Raw genomic sequence first — 4,972 nt, 5'->3', positions numbered from 1 at the left:
TTCATTAGAATCATTTTCTTCATTTGCATACAAATATTCTCTATCTTTTCTAGGCTTGTAACTTCCATTATACTTTTTCTCTCTTTTAGGATACTTAGATGCATAATGACCATATTCATCACAAGTATGACATTTGAAGATTTTCTTACCTCCTTTTTCTCTTCTTACCAAAAGGAATACTCCTTCAATCTTTTTGTCTTTTTTAGATCTGTTGTTGCTAGAAAAATCTCCTCTAGCACTTGTGCTCCTTGATAAGTTAGGTTGAATATTCAAGGCATTGAATGATGTCTCTATTCTAGTCAATTCTCTATACTATCTAAGTTCATTCTCAACTACTTCAAGTCTTCCATGCAATGTCTCCTTTGTGAAATCTTTTGTACAAGATATCATCAATTGTATCATTTGAACTGCTAACTTAAATGTTGGCATTAGAGTCTTCAATATATTCCATATAACTTCATCATCTTCTTTGGTTCTTCCTTGAGCTTTAATACCTATAGTAATTTTTGATATCCTACCTATATGTGTTCTTATAGATTCATCTTCCATCATTTTAGTATCTTGAAATGCACAAATTCAACTTTGTAGCCTCAACTTCTTAGAATGTGCATCACCTTCAAAACTATTTTGCAAAGCTTTCTAAATCAAATGTGAAGTAGCAAGTGATTTTACCTAATTGTACTCAATTCAGGAAGTACAGTCAATAGTGCTTCTCTAGCTCTCATGTCACACATGAAAAGATCTCTTTTTACGTCAGTGGAAATTTTCAATTCCTTTTCAACAATGATTTTCTTCTCTAATTTTTTCAAGACCCAATATCCTAGACCCATACACAACAAATGTGTCTTCATCTTTTCTTTCCATCTGCCATAGTTTGTTCCATCAAACTTTGGACTATCTTTCCTTAACATGTTTGCCATGGATCTCCCAAAGCTATTAAACTTTTTCTTCAAGGACCTAGTGCTCTAATACCAATTGTTAGAAATAATAGTCCATAGATAACTGGGGGGAGGGGTGTGAATCAATTATCCAATAATTAAAACATTTATCTTCTTTAAAAAATCTTAACCATTCAACCAAAGTAAACAAAAACCATAGTAAAATTCTCATAGATAATTAAACCATATATGTTGACTAGGGAAACCCTTGATTAGAGGGAAAACAGTGGTGGGAATGATGCCCACAAGATGATGTACTAATATAAATATTCCTTGTTAGAGGATGGAACCTATTAGGAGTCTATTACAAAATTCAGTACAATGAGTCCCTATTAGGAGACTTCGAATCCTTGTTAGGAGATTCCAACCTTGTTAGGAGTTGTGGTACAATGTATGCAAGAAGATTTCACTGCCCAAATGTGCAATTTCAACTACAAGAAGAGCTCACTACTCAAACAAGTAATTTACTATTATCTTTCTCTTTTCTTTGCTCTTTCCTCTATCTTGTCAACTAGACCAATCAATGTCAGACCTTGTAGACTAGATTATGAAACCTCAAATCCAAATACCAAACCTCAAATCACTTAGCAAAACCTTGGCAATGAAGTTTCCTTTACTTAGGCACTGCTTTACTCAACTTTGTATTCCACACTCTTTGTTGCTTCTCAAAAATTCACATTCACATCATCATATACATCATGATAAAGGAAAATGCCCTTCCTTTATGTCAAGTTCATAAAAAAATTCTCTGAGTTGGCTGTTAGTCCTTGTCAATTATAGGACCTCAATAAGTACATGTTATACTTAGTGATAACATTAATCTTGCACCTTGCAACTTGAATAACTTTCTATACACACAATATTATGATGAGCAAGCTTAGCCACATCATCCTCAACATGTCTTCTCCATGTCCTCAACCTTGATACTCAAGATATCAACTCTACTAAGAGATGTAACAAGTTTACCAGAACATGCCTCTATAAACTCTATCTTAGAACAAACATCACCAAAACTTACATAACTTCTTGTAGACTTATCCTTTCTTCTTCTGATGGTATCTGCATATACCAAATACTCAAAAGTATCTCCCATAACCTTGGGTGGTTATAATGCTTAACTAGCCATCCATACCAACTTGATCTTTTCACTGTTCTTCTGTTAGATACCACAGAAAACTACCATGTTGACATGATTGAAAAACTTAGTCATGAATGTAACATATCATCATAGTAGTACTCCCCCATAGGAATATCATTAACATTAATGCTTCCAATCAATCTTCCACCAATCTTCCCAATCTTCCAACACTTCTCTATGAGGAATAATTTTGAGGTGTTATCCCTTGTTGATGAGCTCTTCTTTGTAAGGGAGAATTTAATGAAAAAATCATTTATTAATGAGTTTTCATGAGGAGAAGTTTGAGGTGTAATCCTTTGCTGGTGTGTTCTTCCCTAAAAGGAAGAAGGTTGAGATGAAATTCCTTGATAATGCAATTTTCTTTGGGATAAGTTTGAGGTGAAAGCTCATGTTTCACCTTCTACAAGTAGGTATTGTGTATCCACCCTCTAAGTGTAATGTCCCTTTTTGGGACATTAGGGTTTATAACCTTATTGTAAATATATCTTCTCCTTTTTGCTCTCCGATTGTGAATGATTCCTCTTTATTTCCATTTATATTTCTCCTTTCTTTCGATCTAATCCTTTTTGTTAAAATATGGGATTGACTAGTTATATCTTGAGGTGAAGATGAATTGACAAGTTGGAAGAGACACACCCCTATTCATGGATTAGAGATGTAAGAAATTTGATTAGATATGCATCCTAACATAAATAGTTCTATATTGGTTATCCATTAATTGCAATTATCTACTAGTTCACATCAATTTCTATTATTGCACATATTGATCTCTTGGTGATGGCCAGTAAGAAGCAAATTCATTGATTCACTTATGTCCAAGGTCATTAGATGTGTATTATAACTACTCGGATATAATTGTGATCTCCTTTATTAAAATGATTTTGGCCCTATTCAAATTGATTTATATTCATATCATAGGTTGATTTATAATCTTATTGTTATTATCATTATAAGAATAATTATTTTTATTATTGTTATGATAATGTTTCACTTTGTATAATAGATCAATGACAAATTATTTTGGATATGTATTTATACTATTCATTAGAAAATTATTATTTATTTCATAGGATATTATTATTTTATTTTTATATTGATTATTAAATTCTATTATAGAAATGGGAACATTACAGTCATTAGATTGTAATCACATATAATATTTGAATTTATTTATAATATACTACAAATTAATTATAATGATTATAATTATTATATTTTGATACTTAATATAATTATATTTAATATTTAGGTTATATTTTCAATCACTCTTAATAAAAAATAAATGGTAACATTATATTTTCTTATATTATGCTAATTAACATTTATATCTTTCTAAATATAATAATTTGGGTAATAATATTCTCTAAGATAATATTATTAGTTATTCTAACATCATTAATATAATTATAATTTTATTTATTGATAATAATATCATAAAATATTGATATTATAAATATATATATATATATATATATATATATATATATATATATATATATATATATATATATATATATATATATATATATATTATTAGATTATAATACTTATTAATATAGTGCATTGATATATTATATTAGATTATTATAACATGATATGATATTATTATATAATGAGAATGTAGTATTATTTTATAAAAATATTACTATTTGATTTATTGATAATGATTTAATATTACCTTATTACCTTAATAACATTTTATCAATATTATTATTTATTCTTTAATAATATATTAAACCATTAATAATATATCGATATTTCTTTTAATTTATTATAACATTAAGAAATAATATATTTATTTATTCATAATTTAATTATATTACTCAAATTAGGGGACATGACAGTCCGCCCTTCCTCAAATTGCTTGTCCTCAAGCAATGATTGTTTACACTAAACTTTTATTGTGAATTCAATATACAAGTTATACATTGGGATGAAAGAATACATAAAGTATGCATTAGTTAATGTCATAATGCATGAACTAAATATCTAAGTGCTTGCAGACACAAAGCATACATGAAGAAGACACATTAATGCATGAAGACACGAAGTATACACGATGTAGACACATGATGCATGAAAGCACAAAGCATACACGATGTAGACACATCATACGTTCTTTGTTGATTTTCACAATGAAGTAGAGTAAAGGAAATGATGTATAAAATATACTTCCCTAATAGGCCTTTTGATCATGGACCTGCAACACAAATAATTATTAGCATATAATAGCTCTAAAGAAAGATGAGTCTTGTGGTGATCCTTCTTGTCATTTACATAATCCTTTGGAAGGAATCTTTCTCTCACTCCTCATTATGATCATCATAAGATGGTAGATTTACAGTGCAAAGGGCGCGTGAAACAAGCTACAAGTGGTTCCCTAGAGGAATCCATCATGTGCTCGAATTTACTCTGCCTCTCCCTCCACCCACTCGCCACCTTAGGATATCATAATGTGGATGAGAAGATTAATCTAATGAACATAGTTTTTTGGCACATGAATCTTTCTCTCTCTTGATCATCTTGAGATGGTAGATTGACAATGCAAAGGGCACGTGAAACAAGCTACAAGCGGTTCCCTGGAGGATATCTGTCAGTTGCTCGAATTTACTCCGCCTCTCCCTCCACCAACTCCCTATCTTAAGAGATCATAATGTGGATGAGAAAATGAATGTTAATCTAATGAACAGGAATCTTTCTCTCTCCTTATTATGATCATCTTGAGATGGTAGATTGACGGTGCAAAGGGTGCGTGAAACAAGCTACAAGTGGTTCCCTGGAGGATATCCGTTAGGTGCTCGAATTTACTCCGCCTCTCCCTCCAACAACTCCCTATCTCAAGAGATCATAATGTGGATGAGAAATAGACCCCTATGTACTATCTAATCACATGGCT

The sequence above is a fragment of the Cupressus sempervirens genome, chromosome 8 (assembly GCF_028749045.1).
Source record: "Cupressus sempervirens isolate cs-2001-9-10 chromosome 8, ASM2874904v1, whole genome shotgun sequence".
Taxonomy (NCBI): domain Eukaryota; kingdom Viridiplantae; phylum Streptophyta; class Pinopsida; order Cupressales; family Cupressaceae; genus Cupressus; species Cupressus sempervirens.
The sequence above is the reverse complement of the archived record's forward strand: the minus strand, read 5'-3'. Positions refer to the sequence as shown.